The sequence below is a fragment of the Cydia splendana genome, chromosome 27 (assembly GCF_910591565.1).
Source record: "Cydia splendana chromosome 27, ilCydSple1.2, whole genome shotgun sequence".
In the NCBI taxonomy this organism is placed as follows: Eukaryota; Metazoa; Arthropoda; class Insecta; order Lepidoptera; family Tortricidae; genus Cydia; species Cydia splendana.
The window spans coordinates 891,398-909,855 of record NC_085986.1 but is presented as its reverse complement, the minus strand read 5'-3'; the positions used below and the strand labels follow the sequence as shown (position 1 = coordinate 909,855).

Sequence of the window (18,458 nt, the reverse complement as noted above, 5' to 3'; positions counted from 1 at the left end):
AATCTTCACATATATTTAGTTTCATGTAAGTTTCCAACCTTCGTATGAAATTTGTGAAATCTTCGCGATCATGGTATGGTTGAAATGTAATTTTAGGTCTGTGTACAGCCGCGGGCGTATTATCGCGCGTACCTTCAAGACTCCGAGCGTGCTGCGATACCGACACGTAAGTTGAGGATGCATCGACAGCGGGGGTAGGGCGTAAGCCGTGTAACTTCAATTTTAATTGCAAAATCTTTCTTCTGTGGCGTGGCGCTGTTCGATTTCTGTTTCTATATTTTCTGTTCGTGATTCTATTTCATTCTGTATTGTTGTCACACTTTTTCTCGTAATTTTCAAGGCTTGTAAGCCGTTGACATATTTCGAAGTCCGATGTAATGTGTACTTGTTGTAGTTGTTGGTCTAATTTTGTAAGATGACCACGTACCGATGCCCGCAGGCGCGTAAAGCGTTCTAATTCCTCCGTCATCGTCGCCAGTTTTATGTATTCATTATTCTATATTAATAATAACATATGTAATGTTTACGTTATTTTATTCGAATGACATTGAGATTGAGTGACATGACAATTAACTATTTCTTCTACAGCCGTAGAGGTTTCATAGTATGAAATAGGTATAACAATAAACATTGTGTTGTCACCGTTTAATTGACAAATTCCATTGTTTTCCTTTCTTCGCTTTTTTCCATAATTAAACGAATTAATAACAAAGTACTTATACAGTTTTTATTGATGAGTATGACGCCATGTCATGTGAAATTGTCCAAGTTATTAGGGTTCCGTGCTCAAAGGGTAAAAACGGGACCCTATTACGAAGACTCCACTGTCCGTCTGTCCGTCTGTCTGTCACCAGGCTGTCTCATGAACCGTGATAGGTAGAGATTTGAAATTTTCACAGATGATGTACCTATTTCTGTTGTCGCTATAACAACAAATAAGTACGGAACCCTCGGTGGGCGAGTCCGACTCGCACTTGTCCGGTTTTTTTTATTGACGAGCATGACGTCATGTCATGTGAAATTGTACAAGTTATTAAAATAATAACTCTTAATTGTGTATACAGTAGAGATGCAACGGATAGTTGTTTGGCCGGATACCAGATATTCGGCCTGACCATTGGCCTAATATTCGGTATACGGCCGCCGAATATTCGGCCGGCGGGACTATACCTTCATTTCGGTTTTTCGGCATTGCAGGTTTGACCTGTTTCCTAGTGAACGTTCGCGCGGACACATTTCTATATGTTCGAAATGAGTGCGCGTGCGAGTCAGTTGAATGTTTAAATTGTTTTAAAATAATTATCGAGTACGATTATGACCGTAACTGTTTCTTAAATACAAATTGTTTACTCCGAAATCAAGCAATGTTACTATCCGGTATCCGGCCGGATAGTAGGTCACTATCCGGTATCCGGCCGGATATAAAAATAATGGCAGGATATGCCGGATACCGGATACTAACCGAATATCCGGTGCATCTCTAGTATACAGGCTGAATAATCAGGGCACTTTACTTTTGTTTACGTGCTGTTGATTTATTTGCATAGCTTAGGTAGGACTAGGAACCCTACATACAATAGTAGATTGTTAACCAAGGGATGAAAGGCACCTATTTCTGTCGCCGAGACTGAAATGGTGCCTTTCACCCGAGTTAAACACACAACTTTTCATTTAGAATACGAGGAAATTAATAAAATTCATGTGCATTTTAAACACGGCTAAGTATAAACTTCAGTAGTATTTCTCGAGGGTATTTTTAACAATTTAGGTAAAAGTATCGTTATTTATGGGATGGGGAGTTAATTAATTAATTTTTAATTATCCGCCATTACATTTCACTTCAAGCTGTCACAGAGCAAGCTTACGAATAATAATACAAAATGGAAACATCTGCAACCAAAGCAGATAGGGCTAAGGAAAAAATGTGCAATTACCTTCTTGAGTGTTACAAATATTGACTTTAAATGCTAATATACCATCTAAAGCTGAAAGTATCATCTATATGGCCCTACACTACCACTCAAGTAGTTAGTATTCGCTTATTTGGCACCCTTTTAAATCCTAAGTACTTAATCAACGCTATTACAACACTACTTTAGCGCTCTTCTACTACAACAGTTTGTAGTCACCTATATGCAACCCATCTAGCTCCTAAAGAATTAATTAACACTATTGTAGCTCCACTATACCGCTCTTATGTCTCTTTTTTTATCCGCTAACCCTACTGTAGCACTGTTATAAATCTTATGGTGATAAAATTTGTGCCCAATCCGGGGTTAAAACGGGGTTATAGCCGGCCTACTCCTATTTTTAGAGCACTAACAACACCTAAAGAGTAAATAGGCGCTTATATAAATCTCTTCTAACCCTTAAATTTAGCGCCTAATGTTAGTTGGGTTATCAGAATGGAAATTGTACAAAAAATCCATTTTCAAAATTAAAAAGAAATTATAACAAAACTTCCGAGAGACACAGACATTAAATATATTAAGAACGGGTCACTCACATGTCAACATGTCGAGCGTTTTTCGACTTAAAATACGTGAGTGGCCCGTTTTTAATATATTAAAAAAAATACTTATCGTAAAAAAACGTAGGTACAGTCACCTGCAATAATATGTTACTCTTCGAAGGCCGCAAAAATATGTGACAAGCTCTTATGGCTCTACAAATAAGACCGTGTCAGATATATTTGCGGCCTTCGTTATGTAACATATTATTGCAGGTGACTGTACCTATTTAGAAAGTACAGTGCTCTAGAGCAGAAACGTATCATTTTTTGCACACTTTTTAGAACAACAACGACCCGTCCTGTCACGGTCGCCATGAGGTGAGGGGTATTTAAATCAAACACATGCGCTCTTTTGAATGGTCCGTTTACTACTAACACAATAAACTGTTTCCCTATACTACACCAAAGCTTGAGAAATGACAATATGTATGCAAGGGTGCTAACCTAACAGTTTTGTTAGCTGTAATAGAACATCTATTAGACCATCCAATATCCAGTACTAATCATTTATTGCTTTTATCAATGAATAGAAACGTTAATCCAAGTTATTTATTATGATATTAATCAATGGATACATACAAATTGCTATTGTAAGTGTAATTACTTTAGACTGATAACCAGTGTTGAAGCTTTCAAATTAGCCATTTATACATTCAAGCTGTCTTACCTGCTGGTAATAACGTTTAGAAATGAGCCATAAATTATGACATATGCAATTAATTATTATCTACTTAGATTAATTTACAACTAAAAGATGTAAAAATATACGTAGGCCTTTAGTTTTTTGTGTTTGTATTATTATTTTTAAGCTTATTTATAGTTTATTGTTTTATGTTTACCGATTTAATTTTAATTACCTAATTAATGATTTATATATTAATTTTAACTGTTTCATTTAACATTTGCGTGTAGGTATTCCAAGTGTCATAGAATCGAAACTAACTGTAAGAAGGTTTGGTAAAAAACCGGCCAAGTGCGAGTCAGAATCGCGCACGAGTGGTTCCGTACCATTTACGCAAAAAACGGGCAAAAAATCACGTTTGTTGTATGGGAGCCCCGCTTAAATATTTATTATAACTGTTTTTAGTATTTGTTGTTATAGCGGCTACAGAAATACATCATCTGTGATCAACTGTCTAGCTATCGCGGTTCATGAGATACAGCCTGGGGCAGACAGACAGACAGTGGAGTCTTAGTAATAGGGTCCCGTTTATTCCCTTTAAGTACAGAACCCTAAAAACTGCGTGGGATTTTCAGTACTGTCATACACATTTTATAGAAAACTCGTTGGCGTTTTTCCTGTATATAGACATCGCAAATTTAAGGGAATCTAAACTTAATTTTTACACGGCACCTTTACAGGCGGGATACATTTGTTTTGTACTTGAGACTCAAATGAGAAAAACTGGATATTTATGTACCAGAGTCGTTAACTTTTACCGTCCACAGAAGTGACCATTTTTTTTAATGTGTTTGACCCAGTTATAAGATTGCTCCGCCCTCACAGGGTCCATATTATATAATTTTATGTAATATGTTCGCAATAAATGCTTTGTCTTGTCCTGACCACAAATAACTTAGTGTTTACAGTAAAGTCAATGTCAACCGTCAACCTCGGAACGGCGTAAACTAACATAACGTAACGCAAGACTCATTCATTGTATAAGCATGCACGGTCAAGGAAATTAATTAACCGACATCAAAAAAAAGGAGGAGGTTATCAATTCAACCGTATTTTTGAAGTGAAAACTTCTTTAGCGGTGCTGTGCACCTTTTGTGATGGGGAAAAAATGTTAAACTCGCGAGAGCGTAAGACGTAAGACGCTTCGTAAGACGGACACGTAACCTGTTACAATGTCATTGAGTTTTCACTTCTGCCGGCACTCCCGGAGTGCAACCCGTTGTTTTTTGAAGTGAAAACTTCTTTAGCGGCGCTGGGCACTTTTTGAGGTGGGGAAAAAATGATAAACTCGAGACAGCGTAACTAGTGCTGCAGATTCAGATCGAAGGTCATTGGCGTGGGGTAGCCCCTTAATAATGAATTATGAAAGATGAAAAAACTAATGAGTTTCGTAATTAACTACGAACGAAGAAAAAGTACTCGATTACAAAAACCGAAAATAAATTCTTCTTTGATAATTAATTATGAAACAGCGAAAAATAATTCCACTTATGTAGCCAATTACGAAATCGTAATTATGAAAACGAACTAATGGCTTTAACGATGCATAGGTACTTAAGTACTCAGCTATGGGATTAAAAACCAGACTTGTACAGTCGCCTGCAATAATATGTTACTCTTCGAAGGCCGCAAAAATATCTGACACCCTCTTATGGCTCAACAAATAAGATCGTGTCAGATATTTTTGCGGCCTTCGTTGTGTAACATATTATTGCAGGTGACTGTACTTATTACAATACCAAAACCGAATTTAACGAATCCCAACCATTTTATGTTAGGTTTAAAGAATTTTATTACTCATAAGAATATTACAATTCACTTACATGAGTTAACATACTTATACTAAGAATTAATTATCTTGACGAGTACATTTTTATTGTACACCTTATACTTATTCCAATATGTTACACCTTCTATATTAAGACAGCTTGGGTCCATCCATATATAAATATTACCTATGTTATATTTAAGTTACACCCATTCAATAGGGTATTTTCCTATTAGTCAAATCAGTTACTTTTTTAGAACTGTCAAAACGATTTGCTAATATGGAATTTATATGAAACATTACATCGTGACGTCACGGTCAACTCACCTACTTTTTATAGTTCTATCCGATTTATTAAATAGAAGTTGTGTTTAAAATAACTACTATCTGTGTTTTTCTAATAATTATCTGGTGCTTTATTTCATGCATGGTGTAAAATAATTTATTTTAAATACAGTATAATACCTAGAGGCGGTGAGTACGAATTACTTTGACTCCCATTTCTGAGTTTTGCTTTATCGTACAGCTATTTATTTGATCTCATATAGACATTTAGTGATATAGAGTTTGTCTAAGCTACTTCGCGACGCTCGTGGTTCAATTTTAGAATTTTTCGCTTGCTCGGGTATCAATATTAGAGTGAATTGCAAAAAAATGTACGTAATTAAGCGCAGTTAAGAAGCTGTGATTAGTCTTATTAACTTAACATTCATTTGATTCATTAACTAACTTAAAAAGAGAGAGTACCATTTTGTACCATTTGGAGTTGAAACTCTAGGTCCATGGGGTCCCAGCGCGCATAAGTTGTTCGCAGAAATCGCGAAGCGTCTGGTTGACGTAACTGGTGACCGGAGAGCTGGCGGCTACCTCGCACAACGTATCAGCATTGCGATACAGCGAGGAAATGCCGCCAGCATCCTTGGTACAATGCCTCAATGGCCTATTTTAGATTTAAGCTAGTTATTAATTTCGTTTAGTAGTACCACTGTATATATATTGTATGTAAATAAATGATTTAAAAACTTAAAAAGAAATGTCTTAGCTGTCGTAACACAATGGAATCAATTAACTTTAGACTAATTACAGGTGCTTAACTATGTCCAAATTTAAAACAATAATTTTGCCCCCTTTTAAAACAAATAAACATTTTACATAATACGTTTGTCGTTCACATATTGGACATTTAAGGATGGCTCACGCTAGACCGGGCCCGAGCCGAGGCGTCCGACATGTCGTTTTCTATGACGGCTGATCGGTGACCACTTAGAGGATATAACCAACGGAGACGCCATGTCTAAAATTGTCGGTACAAAATAGTCTGCCGTTTTTTGCGGGGGAGGGGCACATCAAATGTATAGGTACGTCATGTCAGATAAACGTCAGTCCATACATATGGTTGACAAGTTGTTGACCATTGGCCGCCTATTTTCGACAGAGGGGAACGCCTGTTAATGGCGGCTCCATTGTTAATTACTCCGAGGGTGACCACGTGGTGCTTTCCATAGAATACGAAGCTCCGGCCCGGCCCCGGCCCGGTCCAGCGTGAGTCATCCTTTATCCAAATACTTTAGGTAGGTACTTACATGCAAAAGTGACTTTAGATTCCTTTTAAGCTAACAGAGTGAAGTCATTATAAATTAACGTCATATAGGTAATATCTTCATAGAAATTTCACATTAATTAATAAAAATAATCACACGATAATTAAATTAAAAATAACGTCATCAGTATCTGTTCATCTGTTTGAAGCAGAGTAATCATAAATAAAATAATAATAATATTTCAGCCTATATACGTCCCACTGCTGGGCACAGGCCTCCTCTCATGCGCGAGAGGGCTTGGGCTATAGTCCCCACGCTAGCCCAATGCGGGTTGGGGACTTCACATACACTTTTGAATTTCTTCGCAGATGTATGCAGGTTTCCTCACGATGTTTTCCTTCACCGAAAAACTAGTGGTAAATATCAAATGATATTTCATACATTAAGTTCCGAAGAACTTCATACTCATAAATTAAAAAAAATATTCTAAATACTCACTGTTCAAAACTTCACTTCAACACTCGAAACTATAAAAAATTGTCTTTTTTCTAAATTCTTCTACTTTATTTCTCTATAAAATAAACTGTTATTAATTTAACTTTCAAAAAATGTATAATTATAATAACACAACTAAATAATCGTCTAATAATATTTATAACTTGTGAGTTTACGTAGGTAGCAAATTTACGTAATAGACGATCGTCTGCGCGGAAGAGACACACAAACTGATGGTCTTATCTCAGTCAACACTAAAGATACACATTTACGAAACTCTTATATATATCGGCACTTACGCCCTTAGAGCGTTTTCACATTGTCCGATCCGATATCGGATGTAGGATCCTACATCCGCGTGGTCAGGCCGCGGGGGCCCGAGCGCCGGCTTTAGCGGTCACTCACACTACAACAAGCATTATGCCAACACATACGCACACAAAAAATATTATCGGTCCGTCAGCTGACGGGGGGCTCCAACATGGCTGAATTTATCGGAAGCGCCTTTCCGATATCTGATGTCGGAAGGCGCCTACGACAAAAACATCTGCAGGAGAGTGCCATTGTCATTAAATCCGCCTTTTTTGCGTTATTTATCGTTTTTTTTTCATAATAATGATTTATGAAATGCATAAATAAACACAAAGATAAGTACACATATATTTCACATTTTACTTCCTTCCGACATCCGATATCAGATCGGACAATGTGAAAACGCTCTTATACTTACATAGTATGTGACGTTTCTCGAAAGGTACCTACCTTATTAAATGCCGATCTCCATTTAATATACTTACGCCATTATTACCGACGCTCCAATATCAATGCGGTGCTACGCGACGTAAGCGCCAACCACCATAAGGTACCATACCATCACGCTTTGCGATGGTTGCGCTTAAGGGACCTAGCTAAATTGGTTGTTCAATACTTAAGCTATAACATTTACAATTTAGTAAGAACCCTAAATGGCATAACAATCACGAATGCCCATCGAACGTCACAAAATGCTCTGGTACTTACGTCATATGTGGGTTTTCTGAACATCAAAAGGTGATAATTATAGGGCATAAATAACTGACGAAAAATGTGGTCGAGGATTTTTCCAATAAAATAATGAATTTATTATTAGTCGGACATCGGAACCTTAAAAGGAAAGGGTACCGGTTCTCCATACAAATATAGTCCCCATTTTCCTCTACGGCAGCGGTCGGCAACCGGCGGCCCGCGAGTCGCATGCGGCCCGCGAACCTCTCACTTGCGGCCCGCGAGCCGCCCTGGCTATTTTGTATGTAATATTGACAAACGACAATGTCTGATAAAGTCATAAATATTAACAAAGTGCGGCCCGCGTCAACTTAGTTAGCTACTATGTGGCTCTTGGCTGCTAAAAGGTTGCCGACCGCTGCTCTACGGTATTGGACGTAATGGAAAATATTTTTTATAAAATTACCTACCAGATGTTTATTCTATTATTAAGGCTAACTTCCATTCGGCAAGGGTCAAAACGGACATCCCACGAGATATAAATATCCAAACGCCACTGAGGTAAAAAACCAGTGGTATTTTTAGATTCTGGACAAACAGATTAGATAATTTATATGCACTTAGCGTTGTTTACCAGTATCTGTCTGTACGTTTTCTTTTTACGATATTCTTGTTTTTAAAACTAGGTTATTTCAAACAGCGCTAAAAACGGCCTTATAACCTCTAGCCGCCCATACGTCAAACCTTGCCAAGCAAAATGAAATTTTATTTGGTCAACACTAAGTTCAAAATAGACTGGAACAGGAGACTTTTTTATAGGTCTCTGGGCGGCTAGAGGATAAATACGCCGTAAACAGACGCCTAGCATACAAAATCGGCAACAATCAGTCAGACAGATAATTTCTTTCTCATTCCGTTCCCAAAATTTGGCACAAGGCCCGGGCCTAAGGCCAACCTAGCAATAGTTTTGAGATGGAGAAGGGCCTAAATTCTAAATGCCATACAAAATGCCTAGGGGCCCTAGGTCTGTAAATCCGGGACTGTGTACCTATGACCCGACTACAATAAGTATAATAACTTTTTACGAGCCCACGTTTGCCGTACCATGACATAAAATTACCTTAAAAGGTAATAAAAACCGGCCAAGTGCGAGTCGGACTCGCGCACGAAGGGTTCCGCACCATTACGCAAAAAACGGCAAAAAATCACGTTTGTTGTATGTTATTTTATTCTGTTTTTAGTATTTGTTCTAGCGGCAACAGAAATACATCATCTGTGAAAATTTTAACTGCCTAGCTATCACGGTTCATGAGATACAGCCTGGTGACAGACAGACGGAAGGACAGTGCGAAGTCTTAGTAATAGGGTCCCGTTTTTAGACTTTGGGTACGGAACCCTAAAAAAATATATTTCCGCCACGTGTAAGGTAATGAAATAATTATATATCAATAATTGGATAAAATTGCTTTCATGCAATCTAGATTACATACTGAAACTACTCGTGTAAGTAATTGTTAGAAAATTGACATAAGTACAAACGGCAAACTCTGGTGGCCTAGCGGTAAGAGCGTGCGACTTGCAATCTGGAGGTCGCGTGTTCAAACCCCGGCTCGTACGTAATGAGTTTTTCGGAACTTTTTTTTAGCCTAATTGAGTGTCCCACTGCTGGGCAAAGGCCTCTCCTCCGATTTGGTGTTTCCTAAGGCCAGTTGTTCAGGAAGCTGTCCAGATCATCCCGCCATGCATCTCCGTTTGGGCCTGCCCCGTACACCCCGTCCATTTCGGAACTTATGTACTTACAAAATACATATTCTTTGATATTTACCAGTCGTTTTTCGGTGAAGGAAAACATCGTGAGGAAACCGAACCAATAAGGCCTATAGTTTACCCTCTGGGCTGGAAGGTCAGATGGGAGTCGCTTTCGTAAAAACGAATGCCTACGTCAATTCTTGGGATTAGTTGCCAAGCGGACCCCAGGCTCCCATGAGCCGTGGCAAAATGCCGGGACAACGCGAGGAAGATGATGGATGAAAGATCTTTATGGTATAGTTTGTCGATTTCTAATAGGCCCCGACGGCTAACCTTTGTCTATTGTTAAGTAAAACCGCTCGTGCTACCACCTGCATAAAAATCGTTCGTTCACTTTACCCAGGTAATTGAATTACAACTCCTATGGAAATTGCAATAAGATTCAAAATGAACAAATGGATAAATGTTTTGTTAGGATGTGTGTGGTCCGTTCAACTCGCCGGCACGCAGTACTACGGTTACTGAGTGCCGGCGAGTCGAACGCTACAGAACCAGTCTAAGATGTATCATCGAGATGCGTAACAAAGGCGCGTTATCGGAGAGCGCACCTACGCTGGTTTTTTGAGCGTTGGACTAGCCCGCGCTCAGGTTACAAATAGAATAATTAAGACCCTTTTTTGCAGGTAAGTAGCACGTGTGGTTTTACTAAACATTAGACAAAGGATTAGCCGTCGGGGCGGGGCCTATTAGAAATTTACAAACTATACCTATGACTTATGTAATAGGTACCATAAAGAAATGAGAGCGAGTAGGAGTTTTACATATACATATACAATAAAACTGATCCCAAACAGCGGGCTCAGCACGGTTCCATTTTTATCGACTATCACTATGCGCGTCCCTTTCGCACTTACATACTTGTTAGAACGTGACAGGCATGGTGACAAGGGATAAAAACGCGACCGTGCTAAGCCGCCAGGATATCACGATTCTAATGACAGTAATGACCGATGTAAAGTAGGTAAAACAATACGTCACCACTACGTCACTCTTATTAATATACTGATTTGGAAACAGCGAAATCTTAATAGGTTTTTCTCAGGGAAATAAAAATAAGGTGGATGTCTAGGGATGGGATGCCGATTATCAGCCAAAAGATGGCGTCAGTGTGCACGAATTGTGGATTTTCACCGTTTCTCCCAAAATATAAACAGTTTCATAAGATGTGTTGATATTGGCGAAAACAATAAAAAATATTACGTCCAAATCGAAACATGTTATACTCAACAGTGTCTAATCTAAATAATCAGAGAATAAAACTGCAAAATATTGCAATATCTTGCATTCACGCACACTCTCATACCTAAAGTCAGTGTCTAATGTCAGTAGATTTGTAATGTTACAGTAAAGTAACCTAGAGGGCGCAGTGCAGCACATGAATATTTTTAGGAAGAACAATTTAGAATTTAAATTATTATTTGAGACATTGACAAGTAACTTAGAACCAACTGATACGTATTTTCAGACGTTGATTGTCATGTGCTTGTGGCACCCAAAACATCTGTTTTGAATAAATTTTAGCTAGAGTATCAATGAATCTGGGTTCAAATCCCGACAGTGCTTAAATTTTTTTTTTTATATAAAAAGTTTTATAGATTATATGTTTTTATTCTTATTATCAATTGAAAATGACGCAAATTATTTTACCTAAAATTACAAAAACGCTTTTAATGTTAGCTTAGTACTGTCGCCATCAGATATATCGGGGCGGATAAGGCGCTCACAAATATCTGAACACGCCTCTATTGTCAAGGCGTTAGAGTGCGTGTTCAGATATTTTTGAGCACCTCGGACCCTCCGATATATCTGATGGCGACTGTACTAACACTACTAAGTAAGCTGGCGTGTGAGTCACATTTCTGGGGAAGTAATGAGAAACAGAAAAAAACAGAATAGTGTTCTTTAAACACAATATAATATTGTGATTATGATGGGATGCGAACTCGTTTATTTGCCTATACATATATGGTTGCACATAGAAGCGCTGATGGCCTAGCGGTAAGAGCGTGCGACTTTCAATCCGGAGGTCGCGGGTTCAATCCCCGGCTCGTACCAATGAGTTTTTCGGAACTTATGTACGAAATAATAATTTGTATTTCGCTTAGTTCCCCACGTTACAGGCTAAACCTAGTGTGGGGATCACTGTAGGTACTGCCCCTCTGTAATTCAAGTTGTCAAATAAATATACATATTTAGAATTTTTTGAATTTTAGTTTATATTGTAGTTAGTTTTAGCTTTATGTAGTTTTTAATTTTAGTTTATATATTTTTTTGTTTATATTACATATTGTATTTCCTACTAAACTTTTCGTATCATTATCATCTATTCTTCAATTAAAAAAAATTTTTTTTGAAATATCCATTGATATTTGCCAGTCGCATAAGGTAATAAAAAGCAAAAAAAAAAGAGAAATAAAATAAATAAATAAAAACAAAAAGAATTCAGTCGTTGTTCGTGATTTGAACTCGGCAACGCTGTTCAACTTAGACTTATACTCAATAGCTAGAAGCCACTAGACCATTTGACCATAGTAGATCCGGGCGAAACATGCCTTCTTATTATATTAAAGTAACCCATTACTGTCAAAAATATCAAGTTTGAAATAGAATTTTTCATTGTCGACTTACCGACATCCGAACGTTGCGAGCATCCGAGCATGTTGCCTTTTCAAACCATTTGGCAACGTCGCCCGGGGAATAACTAGAAATCTTCTAAAAATCTTCTTGATATTTATGATTATAAATTTATAACGATTTTCTATGCTGCAAATTGATTAAATTATTGAGAGAAAAATGCTTGCAAAGAAAACAAGATATATCCGTTTTCATTTCTCATGCTTTGAAAGAGGGTCATTGTTATTCTAAAAGTTGTGCAGAAAATGATACGTTTCTGCACTAGAGCATTTTTGGTTCCAATTCCAAGTACGATTTTTTTTACGATAATCAATTGAAATTTGGGTATAAATGGATTTTTCATATAATTTCCATTCTGATATTTGACTCCCCATTCCATAAATAACGATACTTTTGGCTAAATTGTTAATTGAAAGTATCCTAAAAAAATACTATAAAAACTATTTATACTTAGTCATGTTTTAAAAAAAGCACATGCATTTTACTTACTTGTATGCGAAGTGTTTAACTCGGGTGAAAGGCATCATTTCTGCCGAGGTGATCATTGATGATTTCGGCAGAAATGATCCCCTGGTTAACAATCTACTATTGTTATGCGCAAGCAGAACATATAGAATCTTGTTTTTTACAAGAAGATGACATTTTGCTCCCAATATATATTTTTGAGAAAAATATAGCTACTTTAGTTTAAAAATCATTGTAAGTATAAATATAGGCTTCCAGAGAACATTTATTTATATTTCTGCCGAGACGAAAACAGAATTCACAAGGCTTTTCGGTGGACGACCGTTACGCGAATGATTGTTTGGACTGACCTTTAATTCTATTAAATGTATATTATATAAATGTATTTTAATATATAATATAAGTTATATTACATCTGGGAATGAAAAGATATCAGAAAAAGGAGACTCTTAAATGAGTATACTCATAACATGCTTTGTGCATTAAATTTATCTCCCTCTATTGAGTGAAGATAAAACAAAATACACAGGTAACCTCTGTTCCGGTTTTAAAATGCCATCTGTTACACCTTTGATAAATTAAAAATGATTGCTTGTCAAAGAAGTCGCCATGTTAGAATTACACCTATACTATAAGCATCACTCACACAAACAAGCAATGGGGCAAAATTTTACTAATTTTCAAAGGCTTTTTTCTTAAGAATATTAATCAATTTCTAGTATTTTGTTACTTTGGCGCAGTAAGAAATATATATACTACCCAAACATTACGTATTCAAGTGAAGACACCCTACAGAATAGTAGTGAGTTAACAAGAAAGTTTGTATGAAATTCGAGCAAGTAGAACCACCTTAAGACTGGGAACTCGATTTAAATCGTGACGGTTTCAAGACATTTTGCCAAGTTTGTGGCAATCCCCAGCGATGGAATATTTGTGGCTTTCCATAGAGAAGGGTACATATGCTTCATGCGCAATAAGGACTTTTTTATTCGAATTTCTGTTGGACATTCAAATGGTAAGGACAATATTATAGAAAAAGCTCTCAGTTCATTTGTGATTTTTTTTTTATTATGAATGGGCTTACTCATGGCCACAGACTAGCCGAGGCGTAGACGTGGCCTACGATGGAGCGAGCTCGCCCAGAAGGTGCCTGTTCACTCTTGATTTGAAGGTTGCCGGGTTATAAGAACACGGAAATATAGACGCCGGCAAGGAATTCCATTCCTAACTTCCAAAAACGGACCATACCTATGGCTGACACTTATCTAACACATATCACTGAAAGTTATTAACCCTTAAATGCATGATTTTTTTTTTTGCCCGAAATTAATATAGGTAGTAATTGTTTGCGGATTATGGGAAAAATAGTAAAAAAAATAACATCGATTTTCACTGCGAAATCAGTGTTAGAAGTTGAATAGGCTAAATCATATTTATGTAAATATGTAATTTTCAGTAATAGATATATGACAATTTTTACTACCATTAGAAACACTATTTGTGATATACCTATGATAAAATTTTTAAATATAAAATAATTACAAACCCCGAAAACACCGTTCAAAACCACATACACAAAATCATCAACTTCTGGATTTTTCCAAGTTTTCCGACTTTTCGCCTTAAAACGAATGTATTTTTTATAAATTAAAAATACTGCGTAAATTTATCCGTTAAATGCATGATTATAAAAAGTAATAAATGTCTTTTTGGATACCTGCATATTGAGCCACGGGCCATCAAAATATACGATGTAGATCTACATTATTATGCATTTAAGGGTTAAGTATCCCTTCTCCTGTACCCCGCCCTGCCCGTAGCTTTGAATAGAGTCAGACCAAGAAAAGTCTGCAGCGGATTTGATAGCCCACGCAGTGCAAGTATTATTTTAAACGTCAAACTTCTATGAAATTATGACGTATAAATAACACTGGCACTGCGAGGGCTATCAAAATCGCTGCAGAATTTTCGTGGCTTAACTCTACTAACAAAATACACCATTTTCCGCTCTCTGTCTGTTACCTCTTCACACTTTAACCGCTGATCCGATTTTAAAGAAAGTTGGTATGGAGATAGTTTGAGGCCCGGAAAAGGACATAGGATAGGATAGTTTTCATTAATCTCCATCAGCAGCAAGTCAACAATAATAGGAAACTGTTTAGCAAAAATGTGCCAACCCACATTAACCTCCTAGGTAAGTCCCTGCGTAACTCCTTATGAGGAAGATAATCCACAATTTTAAAAGGTTTTCGCAGTAGACAAAACAATCGTAAAATCGTTAAAACCCCGATGTTTGAATAAAAAATATTCAGAATAATACAACTAAGACGTAGTACTACTAGCCTAGCCTCCATGTGCGTTGCAGCGAATGAATTGGGAAGCTATAGAATTGGGAATCTGTAGTGTTGGGAAGCTACCCAAGTAACATTTTAGTCCTATAATTTTAGTTTTAATCGCTAAAAGCTTGTATAGACGTCGTATTAAGGTTTCAGAGGTGACCACCTGTCGTATAAAAGCGCTTGGCAACACCTTTTTGCTCTATAGGCTTATACAGCTAATATATTCTATAAGCAATTGATGTAAAGGTTTATTTCATCATTTTATAGAGCCGTTATAGGCGTGTACTATAACAGGTTCAAATATAACCACTATAGAGCAATATTACTGTATAATAGTATTTGGAATCACTTTCATGCAACTAATTTGCGCTATTAAGGTTCCCTGCCAAGCCGCTATAGTTTTGTGTTTTAACAGTGACAAAAACCCAACTATACAACGATTTTAGGATATAGTGGCTTTAGAGATCACTGCTATAGTACATAATACTTTAGTAGTTTGCGCTATTAAGGTCCCCTGCTAGCCGCTATAGTTTTGTGTTCTAACAGTGACAAAAACCCAGCTATACAACGATTTCAGGATATAGTGGCTTTAGAGATCACTGCTATAGTACATAATACTTTAGTAGTCATATGAACACTATTATAGAACTGTTTTGCTCTATAGTAGCGTTTTTGGGACATATTTATAGCGTTAAAAAGCGCTTTAGTAGTTTTTAAATCCCTATTATATCTCATCGCTGTAAACGTCACAATGACTCTTTTATATCACAAAACTGTTGTATAGTGGTTTTGTTTTTTCTTTTAAAAGACAACAGCGTTATAGTTGAGTTTTTATGTCTTTTATAAACCGAGTTAGATACATAAAGGTAGAAAACGACTACTTGTAAATGATAAATTTGATCTGTAATGGCTACTTATATCTTGCTTATATAAGTTCAGGCCTAAGCCACATAATGTGGTTCCGTACAAAATATTTTTATATTTTAATGAATTGATAAAAAAGACCCCAGTGACATTAGTGACTGTAGGTGAGATTTATCATCAATGATTTAATACAAGCATAAAATCGTGACGTTTAGATATTTATCGACATCCATTATTAGCACATTTTTTTTACCAATCACAATTCACACTGAAAAAGGAAACAACAGTAATGACTACATCTAAATTTAAAAAAAAACCTATATCTTTCTAAAGAGTTTGTAGGTGTAACTGGGTCACAGCAAAATTCTTTTGGAACCCTAATTTTAATCATGATGGCGGTGAATATTTCGTCGTAAGTTCTATAGTTAGCCTATAAAAGCGTCGGATTTACTTCTTGGCTGTATAGTAGTAACTATGGTGAATATCATAATATTTTATTAAATTATTTTATTAAAAACATAAATAAATCGAGGGGGCATTTAAAATTCCTCATTAAACTAATACTATTCTAACGGTAAAACTTCCGTCCCATATACTTTTTGCACTAAGGACCGAATTATTCGACATCTAAATGGCGCATATTAATATAAAGTCTTTACTTATCACCATTTTACTTAGTACCGTTTTTGTGAAGTAAACACACAACAAAACCACTCACAACAGTTGATGGAAAACTTGATAGCAAATTTCGTAGTAAAGGAACTATGAATTCTACAATAGTATAAAAAAGCACTATAATACAATTTCAAATACTACTATAGTATAAAACAAGCACTATAATGGAATCTCAAATGCCACTATAGTATAAATTAACACTATAATGGCGTTACTGACAACAAATTAGCACAAAAGTGATCATCACATCACTTTTATAGACCTAAAACGTCACGACTGACACTGCTACAGGTCTACTATATCACTGAATGGCACATAAGATGCGCCATTTCGGCTTTATACAATCTTCTTTCGTCTTTTATAGGACCTTAGGTGGTATTTGGGAAACGTTCTATAGACTACTATAGAACCACAAATTGTTACTTGGGTATAGAATTGGGAATCTGTAGTGTTGGGAAGCTATAGAATTGGGAATCTGTAGCATTGGGAAGCTATATAATTGGGAATCTGTAGTGTTGGGAAGCTATAGAATTGGGAATCTGTAGTATTGGGAAGCTATAGAATTGGGAATCTGTGAAGCTATAGAATTGGGAATCTGTAGCATTGGGAATCTGTAGCATTGGAAATCTGTAGATTTGGAAATCTGTAGATTTGGAATTCTGTAGTATTGGGAATCTGTTGACATGTTCATAATTCAAATTTTTTGAACATATTCCAAAATCTATCTTGAACTTTTATTGTGTAGGTAACTAAGGGTTCCAATTTCAAAAACAAAACAATTGCTTCTGTGTGTAAGGAGGTTAATTTTTCAATAAAATGTCAACTTTATGCGTCAATTTTATAAGTTGACATCTTATTGTAGAATGGATGTGGGTTGACACATTATTGCGTAATTGCATTATCCTGAATATTCACACAAAAACACTAATATTTTATAGACAAATAAATATTTATTTCTACTTAAAACACACAATTATTTATTAACAACTAAAATATACAAAATTGCGGTAAAAACCTAAAATTGTGCAAAAAAACATTACGACTAAATAAGCTATAATTTAATATTACATAAAATTATTTATAAATATATTTGTTTAATATTAAATAGTATTTACAATATTCCACTAAGTAATTTACGATAAAAATATGTCTACAATAAAAAACGTTTGACATTTATTTTATTTTAAATACATTAGTTACATTGCCCTAAATATTTTGTGTAGTTACAAGAATGCTAACCAGTATCCTTACCACGGGTTTGACACTGACATATTCTAGCAACTGCGTAAACTAACTCACAATGCATCTCCCTCGCACCAGGCGTGGCTCACTCCGCGATTTCGTCGCTTTGCAACAGGTAGCTACAAGTACATCCGTTCCACACCAATTTTGGTGGCAATAAGCCGCGCGTGGCGCTGTCGCCACCTAGCGGTCATATCTGTCCTGATCGTAACAGACGCGTTTTGTTAGAGAGTGAGTCTTCTGTACCTAGTACTATTATTTATTCTGTGCTCGTACTGACATAGGGCATAGGTGCAAGCGAAATGCACTGCGTTTGAGTTGACGCAGTTGCTAGCGTTTGAGGCCGCGTAAAACTCATGGTGAGGGTACCGGTCAAAATACAGCAAAACTTTAATAAGACCGCTCTTCAAATCAAATAATTTTACAGTACATATGGTGCTACTTTACC

General features: G+C 36.5%; 2 protein-coding genes across 2 annotated transcripts in view; both read right to left on the bottom strand.

Annotated features, from left to right (window-relative positions):
- The window catches only part of LOC134803843 (putative fatty acyl-CoA reductase CG5065), a 36,045-nt gene extending 29,002 nt beyond the window's left edge, over positions 1–7,043 (bottom strand). Inside the window, exon 1 of the mRNA XM_063776665.1 lies at positions 7,002–7,043. The gene's annotated coding sequence lies outside the window, so the exon portion shown is untranslated. The remainder of the gene's footprint in view (positions 1–7,001) is intronic.
- Positions 1–7,113, bottom strand: part of LOC134803844 (putative fatty acyl-CoA reductase CG5065) — an 80,283-nt gene extending 73,170 nt beyond the window's left edge. The window contains exon 1 of the mRNA XM_063776667.1: positions 7,103–7,113. The gene's annotated coding sequence lies outside the window, so the exon portion shown is untranslated. The remainder of the gene's footprint in view (positions 1–7,102) is intronic.
- Positions 7,114–18,458: the final 11,345 nt, after the last annotated feature.